Here is a 14,393-nt window from a genome sequence, read left to right on the forward strand (position 1 = left end):
TGACTTGAGTAACTCTAAGGAAAACACATCGGGCACAATGCCCATTTAAATAGATTAGCAAGCATCTCTAAAGTGTATTTCATTGGAGTAAATCTTACTGTCCAGCAATCAATATATTGCAATTTCATTAAAAATCCCTTCATTACATAGCAATATATTTAACCCTTTCCAATCCAATTTGTATCCTGGTTTTCCTAGGGGGCTTATTTTTTTTCTGCCGTTATACAACAGCGCTATATGCTGGCTAAAGCCAGTACTGCATGAGGTGACACGTTGGATAGGCTCCGACAGCAGAGAGGCTGGCAATATACAGTAAGAGAACCCCGACAGATGTCTTTCAACATCGGAGCTGTACAGCCTTAAATCATAATGTCTTCAGAGGTCAGACAGTGGATTGGAAAGGGTTAATAATTGTCTGATTATAAAGCATTGCATAAAGACAAAGCATCGAATGAATATCATTTTATGTGTAAAGTGTAGAGCCACTTTAATACTGTGTCCACCTCCCAATCAATATATCTAAAAAAAAAAACTGAAAAATTAAGCAATTTTGTGGATATTCTTAATTAAGAAATCTACAGTTTGTGTCTTCAGCTTCTAAGTAGACTTGTATATCTCCATGGTAACAGACTACAAACTCTTCGCGGATTGGCATCCATTTTTTTCTTTACTGTTCGCCTAAAAACTGTATGTATGTTAGTAAAACAGAAGGGGGTGATGGAATATGATTGCAGTATCTGTGTAGGTTTGTTTGTAGTCTATTGCCTTAGAGACCTGTAGATCTGCATAGCAGCAATAGATACTTTTGCATTACAGCACAAACTTTCAGATGACTTTTCAGTATGAGCTGACATCATTGTCTACATGAGGAATAGCAATATTTCTTGCTACTATAAATCTTGTATTCGGTATTTTTCACCTATTTTTTTTCCCCCTTTGCAGGCTCTAACTAATTTTTTAGTGTTACCTCAGCCGACGGGTGGAGACTAACTGCTATGATATCTCCCATGCACTGCACACATAGCAGAGCAGCATATACTGTTCTCTAAATCTCAGCAGCAAACAGTCATAGCTGACAGCTTCATGGGTAACATTTTAGAACAGTACTGAGCAGTGTAGATGTAAACACATACACGTTGGAAGCAGCACACAAATATACCTCTGATCCAAGGGAGGCAAACAATGGCGGAACCTGCACGCTCCTAATCAATGGATCCTGAACCACACTTAAATACGAAAGTCCAATAAAGTAATAGAGCAGCAGTCCGGGATACTCAAAGGATGTAGCTTCACTCACATCTTTAAAATTCAATCCATCTTTATTGTGCCTGAATCATATGGCTCAAGCCATAACATTTTAGAACAGTACTGAGCAGTGTAGATGTGATTTCAGTAGTAAACACTTCTGATTAATTGAAGCCACATTTTTGTGAGTCTCCCTGCTTTCGTATTCCTCCAGTAGCTCTCCTCTCCATAGGATTCTATGGGCAGTATGAGACAGCAAAAAAGCACAGACCCACCCTAACTTCCTGTAATGCATCTTGGTGTTTCTGTTACTAAGACTTCACATGACAAAAAGCATTGGGCATCAAATTAGAAGGAAGGGAGACCCTTAATGGCCATCAATTTATGGTGATTTTTCAGCACGTTTGCTGGTTATCACATTGAGTTTCATACAAACACAAGTATGATATAAGTGCGGTGCCTATTTAAAACTCCTTGCAAAGTTGCTTCAAATTGGTCATAAAGGTGAATGTTTCCTTTAAGCCACTTAAACAGATAGACGTGTTTACTATTTAAAGATACATGTAAATATCTTACCAAAATTTGCATATCTAGATTTGGCTGACCAGCTTTACCCCAGCAATGCTTGCCAATACATGTTTTCGACAGACCATGGATGCAGCATTTGCATGAACATTCCAGAAGTAAAACAGATGTGTAAGTGATGGGCTGCAGAGACCGGTCAGTCGTCATTTAAAACCACCTTTGTTTGAATGATCATTAAATGTCCTATTATATTTTAGAGTGATACATTGTTTTTGTAATTAGGCCAGATTAGATTGAATTCTGGATAGTTTGGGGGAACTTTGCATTTGAAAGTCTAATTCACAGTAAATTGTAGTTGGCTTTAGTAAAAAAAAAAACTGAATGCAGATGGTTTGATAATTATGTGTGTTTTCTCCTAAACGCCAAGAAGCTTTTATTGTAACTTTTAAGTTATTTTCATTGTGTTAATAAAATTAGACCACCAAACAAAAGGGGCCCTGACAGCCATACTGCCTCAATACAGTCTGAATGTGATGTTAGCCATGAGTTTATAGTGTTACATACATGTTTACAGGATTTGTACTGATTCTGAGTTACAGCCTGTATTAGGCCTCGTGTCCATGGGCATAGTTCATTAACAAATCCCCATGTGTCTCACACACGCGTGATCCGCAGATGAATTTGCCTATAGGGAATCATTGGGCATCCGCAGGTAATTAAATACCTGCGGATGTCATTTTTTCGCGGCGTGTAGATCGCACGCACGGGAAAAAGAACGCAGTATGCTCCGTTTTCTGCGGATTCCCACACGGACAGCTTCCATTGAAGTCAATGGAAGCCGTCTGATCTGCGGCACAGACGCAGCTGATACTGGGCTGGGCGGCATTCAATGTATATGTTGGATAAGTTTCCTAGCATATACACTGATGTGCTCATAAACTTCACTAGCCTAATATATGCCGAAATAGTCTCTGATTTGGTTGCTATAAGTCAGGATACTTTTTTAAACCTGTAAAGACATATGCAGCTGCATAGACATATAATACCGTGCATCTCAGGCATGCTTTCTGTGGCACATTTCTAACTTGACACCAAACTTATGCCCTGAACATGATGTGCGTAGAGTCTTAACTGAGCTCCTTTGGAGGGAATGTGTCATCAGAAATGCCTATTGCTTTAATCAGGTTTTATGTTAAACACATTTTTTTGTATTTCTTGTATAAAAAATTTTGGTGGACGTTTTTATAATTCGTAAATGAATATTCAGGCTAATAAAATTTTTTTTTTGAGTTTTCAACCATTCACTGGATGAAAACTGACATAGTAACATAGTATGTAAGGCCGAGTGAAGACAATGTCCATCTAGTTCAGCCTGTTTATCCTCCTGTGTTGTTGATCCAGAGGAAGGCAAAAAACCCCAAGAGGTAGGAGCCAATTAGCCCTTTTGGGGGAAATTCCTTCCCGACTCCATAATGGCAGTCAGAATAATCCCTGGATCAACCCCTAATATTTCCTACCTACCTGTAACCCGGATTAACAATTAACCTAAGATTTATATCCTGTAGTATCCTTCCGCTCTAGAAAGACATCAAGTCCCCTTTTAAACTCCTCTATGGATTTTGCCATCACCATATCCTCAGGCAGAGAGTTCCACAGTCTCACTGCTCTTACAGTAAAGAACCCTTTTCTGTGTTGGCGATGAAACCTGCATTCTTCTAGACGTAGCGGATGCCCTCTCGTTACCGTTGCAGTCCTGGGTATAAACAGATCATGGGAGAGATCCTTGTATCGTCCCCTCATGTACTTATACATGGTTATTTGATCGCCTCTTTTTTATATATATATAAACCCAGGATCTACCCTTCAGAGTAGTTGGTAGTCTCAGATCACCTCCTCCCCTCCCTGTCCAAAGACCTCTGTGTATGCTCACAACACTCCCCCATAGAAGTCAATGAACTTCCCCAAACTACAGATTCCTATGTTCATGTGGCTGCTTTGCCTACTGTTAGCAGCAGCTTTGGCAGGATGGCCGATCCAGTAGTCATGTGCAGGAAATAGAATTAAATCAAACAAAAAAAAATATGTATCCGTATCTAGTATTAGTAAAATAAAGGTGATCCATTCAGTTTAATGCAATCGGAGAAGTAATCGTTTCATTACATCATATTCTGCTTCTCAAAAGCAAGTCATCAAATCAAGCTTTGTACAGACACTGAACAAGCAAGGAATGCTGGGGGATTTCAGATCTGCAGCTTGCAGAAAACTTGCTGTAACTGCAAGTCAACTCCAGACGACCCTACAAGGTGGACCTTTAACTTGTAGCATTGCTTCTATACTAAGCTGTGTGCAGTCTATCAAGATACCAATGTGATTGCACAGGAAAACCTGCATTTTCAATGGAGTGATGTCTGAAGTACGCCAGTAGCCATAGAAGAAGAATGAATGAAAACTTGACTTTGAAGGGCAGACATAAATTGTAGTAAGTCACAGGGCAGCAGTGCCCCCTTTAGTATGCCACTAGGGTTAAATTACTTAGACTTGATGCTTTGACTCTATTGACTATTTAGCTTGGCACTTTAGAAATGATGATATTTTGGAGCTCACCAAGTGCGACGATCAGTGTGACACGTGTATTTAGGAGGGCGTTACCGTTACCGTCAGCCCTTTAAATGTTGATTAGTGGCATTTGCGCTTTAAATGAAAGGTAAAGAAATAAAACCGTAAGATGTCAGCCGTTTAACCAAGACTGGCATAAGAAGCACAAAGGTCAGAGGGCAATATGCTGAACCCTGCATGTTGGCAGCATTTCAAAGCCTTAATGTCTAGTTATGATGTGTGCTAATGAGCAGTGTGTGTCGCCTAACCAAGATCATGGGGTCTGTCACATGAATCTATATAAATCTGCAACAATATGCGTTACAGTATCGCTCTTGTATTTTGGCTACAGTGTAATTAAAAATCTCTTAGAAGGCCTTGTTACATTTCTCAAGCAGAAAACCTTTTAAGACAATTAGGCATAAGCTCTTTTCCACAGATAATGTGCTTAAATGCAGTTATTGAGGAAAAGAAGGATCACTATTTTTTTTTTTTTTTTATTGCCGCAGATGTTATTCCATTTTGGGGAAAAAAATCCTTGGATAGATATTGGCCCCACTTCTTTGCTTTTCTGAACATGTTATTCATTTGTTGAGACATCCAAATGTGAAACATATGGGGAAATACTTAGTGTTCTAGAAGCAGCTCTAAGAATGTGAATCTTCCAGGCATCGCACTAGGGCATCTGTTTATTTAGTAGAGATTGTGCGCACTAGTTGACAAAGTTTTGTAAACATACACTGATATTTATGTGACTGAACAGAACATTAGAGACAACCAGACAAGTTCGTTTTTACAGTTGTAAGAGGTGCATAAATGCAGACAGTTGGTGGTGGGGGCAGTAATGTGAAATAAGTGGCATTTGCAGGGTCAGCCAATAGAGATAATGATTTGGATGTGATAATTGTTTTAGGGCATTCTATTTGAATTACAAGATAACTGTATGATGTTTAGGGGGTATGGTTTTCTGACTTGGCTTTAAATTCCCAGTCATTGTTACAAGGCTTGTATAAAGAGTCTAACATTGAAGGAATGCTGCCTTCCAGTAGGTGGCACTGCAGAGGTATTGTTTCATCTGCCTTATTTGCATATTACCCAGAGGAGCATGAATGACCTCATAAGTCTCCTCACTCCCTCACCCTCTGTGATCTCTCTAAGGAGAAAAGATAGCGTTCCTGACCCATGTTCAGAGAGAGCATTCTGTACTACCACAATCAGATTCACTACACTACACCTGTAGTTGGGTGGCACGAAAAAGTTGGCTGTTTTATTTTAGGGCTTTTTCCAGAATATACTTTAACCCCTTAATGTTGCTGGCCTTCTGCTTTTTTTTTTTATTTTTGGTTTCTCCTCCGCACTTTCAAAAAATTATAACTATTTTCATAAAATTATAATTATTTTTCCGTCAACACAGCTGTCTGAGGCCCCCTGCACACAGGTGGAAATTCCGCGGCTGGATTTCCCGTAGAATGTCTGCCTGTGCCTGCTTGCATAGGATTGCATTAGATAATGCAATCCTATGCACAAAGCCGCGATTTGTCCGCGTGAAAACACGCGTGCAAAACAAATCGCGGCATGTTCTATTTCTGTGCGGGTCTTGCAGAGGCCCGCACAGAAATGTCACTGGTGACACGTCGGCTCCGCTCTATGCGTGCACCAGCTGGGCGGCACGGAGCAGAGGAGATGCTGGGAGTGGCTGAGCCGCAGGGCTGTGCAGGGGCACGGGTCTGCATCCCGCTGCGAGAATTCTCACAGCAGGATCTGACCCGGCCGTCTGCAGGCGGCCTGAAGGATCGTGTTTTTTTTCTGGGAGAAGTTGTATTTTTCAGTGGGACTACTTAATGTAACATAGAATGTGCTGAAAAACTTTCAAAGATTTCTAAGTAGAGTGAAAGTGGAAAAAATACAATTTCGCCATCTTTGTGAGGGTATATATATCTTTTTGAAAATAAAAAAATCCTGTTGCCATTTACTGACCACCATAAGGTTATCTTTCCATCGATAGGATTGTGTGAGGGATTATCTGTTTATGGGAAGTTCTGTAGTTTTTATTGGTACCATGTAAAGTACATACGACATTTTGATTGCTTTTTATCATACTGTTTCTTAGAATGGCTGAGCAAGAAAGCACAACTCTGGCATTGTGTATTGTTTTTCAGCTGAAGTTCACCATGCATGATAAATAACGCGTCATTTTGATAGTAACATAGTAACATAGTAACATAGTATGTAAGGCCGAATGAAGACATTGTCCATCTAGTCCAGCCTGTCTATCCTACTGTGTTGATCCAGAGGAAGGCAAAAAACCCCAAGGCCAGAAGTCAATTAGCCCTTTTGGGGAAAAAATTCCTTCCCGACTCCTTAATGGCAATCAGACTGTTCCCTGGATCAACCCCTAATAGTTCCTACCTGCCTATATACCAGGATTGACACTTAACCTAATATTTATATCCTGTAATATCCTTCTTCTCCAGAAAGACATCAAGTCCCCTTTTAAACTCCTCTATGGATTTTGCCATCACCACTTCCTCCGGTAGAGAGTTCCACAGTCTAACTGCTCTTACAGTAAAGAACCCCTTTCTGTGTTGGTGATGAAACCTACTTTCCTCTAATCGTAGCGGATGTCCTCTTGTTACCGTCGTGGTCCTGGGTGTAAACAGATCGCGGGAGAGATCCATGTGTTGTCCCCTCATGTACTTATACATGGTTATTTGGTCGCCTCTTAACCTTCTTTTTTCTAGAGTAAATAGTCCCAATTTGGACAGCCTCTCTGGGTATTCCAGTCCCGTCATTCCATGTATTAGTTTAGTCGCTCTTCTTTGAACCCCCTCAAGCACTGTGACATCTTTCCTGAGCACCGGTGTCCAGAATTGTACGCAGTATTCCATGTGAGGTCTGACAAGTGCCTTATATAGTGGGAGGATGATGTTCTCGTCCTTCGCCCCTATTCCTCTTTTGATGCACCCCAAGACTTTATTTGCCTTTGCAGCGGCTGACTGGCATTGGTTACTCCAGTTTAGTCTATTATCCACTAATACCCCCAGATCCTTTTCCATATCACTTTTCCCTAGTGGTACCCCATTAAGTGAATATTTGTGACATCCGTTCCTCTTGCCCATGTGCATAGTCTTACATTTTTCAACATTGAACTTCATTTGCCATTTTTCTGCCCAAGCCCCCAGCTTATCCAGGTCCGTTTGTAGCCGCACATTGTCTTCCGTTGCATTAATTATATTGTATAATTTTGTGTCATCTGCAAATATTGATATTTTGCTGTGCAGCCCCTCTATCAGGTCATTAATAAATATGTTGAACAGAGTGGGGCCTAATACTGAACCCTGTGGCACCCCGCTAGCGACTGTGGTCCAATCAGAGTACGAACCATTTATTACCACCCTCTGCTTTCTATCGTTGAGCCAATTTTTTACCCACTTACACACGTTTTCGCCCAGTCCGAGCTGCCTCATTTTGTATATTAGCCTATTATGTGGCACAGTGTCAAAGGCTTTAGAGAAGTCCAGATATACAAGATCAATAGATTCTCCCTGGTCCAGCTTAGAGCTTACTTCATCGTAGAAACTGATCAGATTTGTCTGACATGAGCGACCCTTCATGAATCCATGCTGGTGAGGAGTTATTCCCTTAATCTCCTTGAGGTACTCATCGATGGCATCTCTCAGAATCCCCTCGAAAATTTTTCCCGTTACTGAAGTGAGACTTACTGGCCTGTAGTTACCAGGCTCACTTTTGCTCCCTTTTTTGTAGATTGGAACCACGTTGGCAATGCGCCAGTCCAATGGTACTACTCCGGTCTTGATAGTGTCTAGAAATATAAGGTATAGCGGCCTAGCTATCTCGTCACTTAGTTCCTTTAGTATCCTTGGGTGTAATCCATCAGGGCCCGGTGATTTATCAATTTTAGTTTTCTTTAGACGCTTCCGCACCTCCTCCTGCGTTAGGTATGAGATATTTTGTGAGGGGTTCGTTTTATTCCCCTGCTCCTCGTGTGGCATTTCCTTTTCTTTGGTGAACACACTTGAGAAGAAACTGTTTATTAGATTTGCTTTCCCTTCGTCATCATCAATGATTTCTCCTGCATTGTTTTTTAAAGGGCCAGCGCTCTCCCTGCAGATCCTTTTGCTGTTTATGTAGTTGAAAAATAGCTTCGGGTTGTTTCTGCTCTCTTTTGCGATCCGTCTTTCCGCTTCCTCCTTGGCAGTTTTAATCGTATCTTTGCATATTTTGTTTTTTTCCCTGTATGATTTTAGCGCTTCTTCGCTGCCTTCTTGCTTTAGTAGTTTGAACGCTTTCTTCTTTTCGTTTATTGCCCCTCGTACCGTCTTGTCGAGCCACATTGGTTTCCTTTTAGCTGAGTTACTTTTATTTTTGAAGGGAATGAACTGCTCACATGAGGCGATTAGGATCCTTTTGAACTTTTCCCATTTTTCCTCCGTACTGATATTTTTGAGGATGTTGTCCCAATTAATGTTACCGATAGTAGTTCTAAGCTCATCAAATTTTGCTTTACTAAAGTTTAGTTTCTTTGTCACTCCTTGATAAGGCATCCTATTGATTGACAGCTCAAAGTTGATTATCTTGTGGTCGCTGTTCCCCAAGTGCCCCTCAACCTGCACCCCCTTTATACGTTCCGGTTTGTTAGTTAGCACTAGGTCCAGAATGGCTTTCCCTCTTGTTGGTTCCTGCACAAGTTGGTTCAGGTAATTGTCTTTAATTACTCTCAAGAACTTATCACCCCTGTGAGATTTGCAGGTTTCGTTCTCCCATGTTATATCTGGGTAATTAAAGTCCCCCATGATAATTACTTCGTTTCGTTTTGACACCTCCTCTATCTGCCTTAGTAGTAAGTCTTCAGTTTCTGCTGTTGCTTTTGGTGGTCGATAGAAGACCCCTATCAGGATTTTGTTGTTTTTTCCTCCCTGTATTTCTACCCACAGAGATTCCACCTGTTCGTCTCCTACCCCTATATCCTCCCGTAGCCTCGGCTTCAAGTTCGATTTGACGTACAGACATACCCCTCCCCCTTTCTGGTTCCTTCGGTCTCTTCTGAAGAGATTGTACCCCTGCAAATTCACCGCCCAATCGCACTTATCATCAAGCCATGTTTCAGTAATTCCGACCATATCATAGTTTTCATCAGTCATTCTCGTTTCAAGCTCGCCCACTTTACCGATCAGACTTCGTGCATTCGTGATCATACAATTTATTTCATTTTTTTTGTTTTTTAAATTTGTTTTGTTGCTATTCGTACTTATGGCTGATCTGTCAGTTCTAACTGTACTAACCCCACCCCCTGCTCGTCCCCCATTCCCTTTGCTTGGACCCAAATCACTAATTACACTGGCTGCCCCACTATTTCTCATTTTACCCTCCCCCCCAGTCCCTAGTTTAAACACTCCTCCAGCCTTCTAGCCATCTTTTCCCCCAGCACAGCTGCACCCTCCCCATTTAGATGCAGCCCGTCCCTACGGTAGAGCCTGTAGCCGACCGCAAAGTCAGCCCAGTTCTCCAGGAACCCAAATCCCTCCTTCTTGCACCAACTCCGGAGCCACTTGTTTACCTCCCTAAGGTCCTGCTGCCTTTCTAGTGTGGCTTTAGGTACAGGTAGTATTTCCGAGAAAACTACCCTGGAGGTCCGCGCCCTGAGCTTGGACCCTAGGTCCCTGAAATCATTTTTGAGGGCCCTCCATTGACCTCTAACTTGTTCATTGGTGCCAACGTGCACCATGACTGCTGGATCCTCACCAGCCCCTCCCAGTAACCTGTCAATCCGATCCGCGATGTGTCGAACTCGAGCGCCAGGAAGACAACACACCGTTCGACGATCCCGGTCTTTATGGCAGATTGCCCTCTCTGTCCCCCTAATAATTGAGTCCCCCACCACTAGAACCTGTCTAGCCTGCCCTGCGCTCCCCGTCCCCGTCTCACTGGAGCAGTCATCCCCCTGGCGTTCAGAGGGCGTGTCGTGCTGCAGCGGTGCTGGCTCTGTAATGGCATCCCCCTCATCTGCCAATCGTGCAGACTTGTTGGGTTGTGCCAGTTCAGGACTAGCCTCCCTGGTTCTCTTCCCTCTATCCCTCCTTCTTTCTGTCACCCAGCTTCTTGCCTGCTCCCCCTGCTCTTCCGTACTACCATCCGCCCCCGCCTCTACCCCAGCGAGTGCCTGCTCAGTGAGCACCAAACTCCTTTCCATGATGTCAATGGCTCTCAGTGTTGCCAGTTGCCCATTTAGATCCAGAATTTGGGCTTCTAAATTTGCAACGTGCATGCATCTTGCGCAACAGTATGCGCCCTCGATCGGCTGATCAAGGACCGCATACATTGCACAAGTAGCACACTGGATGACATTGCCAGGCATGGAGCTCATCCTAATGGGGATCTACAATTTACTTGTGGAAGTAGTGAAGATAGACTTGCTCACACTCCGTTCACACGCTGCCGCAACCGCTGTCCCGCTGCCGCAACCGCTGTCCCGCTGCCGCAACCGCTGACCCGCTGCCGCAACCGCTGCCGCAACCGCTGCCGCAACCGCTGCCCCGCTGCCGCAACCGCTGCCGCAACCGCTGTCCCGCTGCCGCAACCGCTGTCCCGCTGCCGCAACCGCTGTCCCGCTGCCGCAACCGCTGTCCCGCTGCCGCACCCGCTGTCCCGCTGCCGCAACCGCTGACCCGCTGCCGCAACCGCTGACCCGCTGCCGCAACCTCTGACCCGCTACTGCAACCGCTGGCCCGCTGCCGCAACCGCTGAACCTATGCCGCAACCGCTGACCCGCTGCCGCAACCGCTGACCCGCTGTCGCAGCCCCTCACCCGCTGCCGCAACCCCTCACCCGCTGCCGCAACCCCTCACCCTTACTGACTAGGGGGTACCAAATATGTTTTGGAGTCTTTTTATTTTGATTCTTTTTTATTATGAATATAGTAAAAGTTATTTTTAACTTTTGATATCCTTTCCTTTTTATAATAATGAAAAATTTATTTTAATTTTTTTCCCCATAGGAGACTTAAATTTCCAATTGATCACACCTAGACTGTAATGCAATACCATAGTATTGCATTATACCACATTCTGACAGGCAATCAGCAATAGCAGATCTGGGTTTCCTCAGAAAGCTCCCCAGGCTGTCATGACAATCGATCAGTACCTCAGGATCTCAACACGGGGGGTATTTTTGGACCATCAAACTTTGATTGGGGCATTTAAATGCAACAGTCAGAATTGACAGCAGCATTTAAAGCGTAAACAGCCGCAATCAGTGTGAGCTCTGATAGCTACGGGTGTCAGCTGTCAGAAATGGCTGTCACCTGCCCTCGATCACACGTCATACAAACCCCGATGCTGCAGGGTGTACATGTATGCCCAAAAGCGTCAAGGGGTTAACGTCATGTAAACATTTGAGCCCTGTCAAGCTAATAACCCTATTTACATGAGACAAATTCTCAGCTTCATTTAGTGAGCACCAATCAGTCCTACATCTCTGTGCATAACAGACAAGAAATAGGACATGTTAATACATGTCAAAGCCTGAGCGTAAATCGGACAGCACATGAATAGATGTCCGCTGGCTGTCCAATGCAAATTGCGCCCAAACATCTTGCGTGCAACTTGCACAAACAGGAAGTGTCCCCGAGGTCTCTGGCAAAATAAGATTTTGTAAAACTTTTTGGTATTGTGTTCTATAGCAGCTGCAGAAGTAGAAGGCAGATTAGACTTTTCTTGTGTGTTTAGAATCTTATAAGAAGAAGACAATAGTAGCTACAAATATTTAGACACAAAGTAGATACCGTGTTTCCCCGAAAATAAGACAGTGTCTTATATTAATTTTTGTTTAAAAAGGTTTACCTTTTTTACATGTATAGCTGCCTGGACACTATTTAATTTGACTTTTTTAATTAACTGTTAGCAGGGCTTAATTTTGGAGTAGGGCTTATATTTCAAGCATCCTCAAAAAGCCTGAAAAATCATTTTGCATCCTCAAAAATTCTGGAAAATTGTGCTATGTCTTATTTTCAGGGAAACAGGGTATATACAATCCACTATATATTCAGAGGTATAGGCCCACCTACCTGTATGTATGTATGTATGTATGTATGTGAACTGCACACATTTTCTCCACTTTGCAAATTGAATTTTAAATGAGCAGCATGCCAATACCACTTGAAGAAACATTAATAGCTTTTTGCAATTTGCAAGCTCTGTTACATACACTTTTTCTTTTAATAATTTATACTTCAGCTCTAAATTACACTTAGGATTGCAGCACTGTATCAATACAGCTCATCTGGGTCTATAATGCCACTTCAGCACTATTTTCTCATTAAAGTTTGTTACAGGCAGTAGATAACTGGCAGCCTTCATAATATTTAATTTAAGTCTCCATGTTTGTAACCGCTCTATGCTGATTTACATTAGAAGAAAATTCAAGTCTTCACATCATCTTCCATTGATGATTGCATTTTTTCTTAATTGTTGAATGGAAATCTACAAATACCTCAGTGAGGCTCCATTTCCAAATCATTACTTATGGAGTCTGATACATTTGCTGGTATGAGGAAATATGTTTTTATGAAGATAACAGCCACTAGTTGTTACAATGTAGAAACCATACTGTAACGGTGAACTTTGGAGTGCAATGGAACTAAGCAAACACTCTGCCAACTTTTTGTTGAACTTTTCCTGTAATATTTATTTTCCATTTCCAAGGCTAAGAAAAAATAGCTGGTATCATTTTTAGACATATTTTAAAACCGCATGAAGATTAAGAAGCTAAATGAAACCCAATATACTCATTTCATTACTATAGAGCAGCTACATTTGTTTTACAGACTCGAAATAACTTCAGAGAATACTAGCAGTTTACAAGGGGTTAATTTAAAGTGAGCTTCTAGAATATGCAAATTAATACAACTTTACTAATGATTTTATGCATAAATTTGTATTTTATATATACACTGCAACACTGACTTTTTATTACCTCCACCCTGAGGGCCCATTTACACGGAGCGATGATCACTCAGAAATCATTAAAAAGCGATCGTTTGAGTGATAATCGTTGTGTCTAAAGGTGCGTCCATCGTGCACTTTTTGTGCACTGCTAGCTGATCGTTAAATTCAGTCCAACCTAAAAATCGCCCTTCAGCCTTATCAGCAGTTCTCCACCAGTAGTGGTGATAGCATTGTTTCCCGCTGGAGAACAAAGGATCTGAATGCAGATAAGAGCCCTCGGGCTATTAACTGCTTATAGTTAAAGGCTTCATTTGCACACTAAATAGCTATTAAGTACCTGAGTAGCTACTTAATAGTTCATGCAAAATGATCTTTTAAAGCTGTCACTCAAACTGTCGTTTGAGCGATCTTTGAGCGATCATCGCTCCATGTAAATGGGCCTTTACTAGGTAGGTAGATTATGTTGATGTTATTCTGGTTAGATTTGAACTCAGGACCTCTAGTTTTTATAGAATATGCAATTTTAAAGGAGTTGTTGAAGTTCTAGTAAGATTGCACAGAAATTAGCAGGAAATGGTAAAAAAAAATAAGCTACTATATACGCACCGCTCTGATTCGCCACTGCCAATCTCATCCTCTTCAACATTGCTTGTTTACAAAGTAAAGCAGTGATTTGTCAGTATACATATGTGACTTCTGCTGCCAATCAATGGCCTCAGCGGTCTTGACCCATATACAGTTGAGGCCAGTGATTGGCAGCAGTTGTCACACGTATATGCTGACAAATTGCAGCAGCAGCCAAGTAAACAAAGATGGAAAGGATGGGAGTGACATCATGGGACTGGATCAGAATGGTCAGTATAGCTTAACACATGAACATAATATGTTAAGCTGAATGAAAACAATGTCCATCTACTTCAGCCTGTTTCAATCCCACCCTCCTCCCCCTTGTTGGTTCAGAGGGAGGCAAAAAAAACCCAAGCAGCCTTAAGGCCCATTTACACGGAGCAATGATCGCTCAAAAATCGATCGTTTGAGTGATAATCATTGCATCTAAATGTGCGC

The 14,393-nt window shown here is 42.2% G+C and overlaps 1 protein-coding gene across 1 annotated transcript in view; it reads left to right on the forward strand.

The window, feature by feature from the left end:
- ARID5B (AT-rich interaction domain 5B) overlaps positions 1-14,393 on the forward strand; it is a 294,257-nt gene that overhangs the window by 168,911 nt on the left and 110,953 nt on the right. The gene's annotated exons all lie outside the window — the stretch shown is intronic.

Source organism: Eleutherodactylus coqui, chromosome 4 (assembly GCF_035609145.1).
Source record: "Eleutherodactylus coqui strain aEleCoq1 chromosome 4, aEleCoq1.hap1, whole genome shotgun sequence".
NCBI classification, from domain to species: domain Eukaryota; kingdom Metazoa; phylum Chordata; class Amphibia; order Anura; family Eleutherodactylidae; genus Eleutherodactylus; species Eleutherodactylus coqui.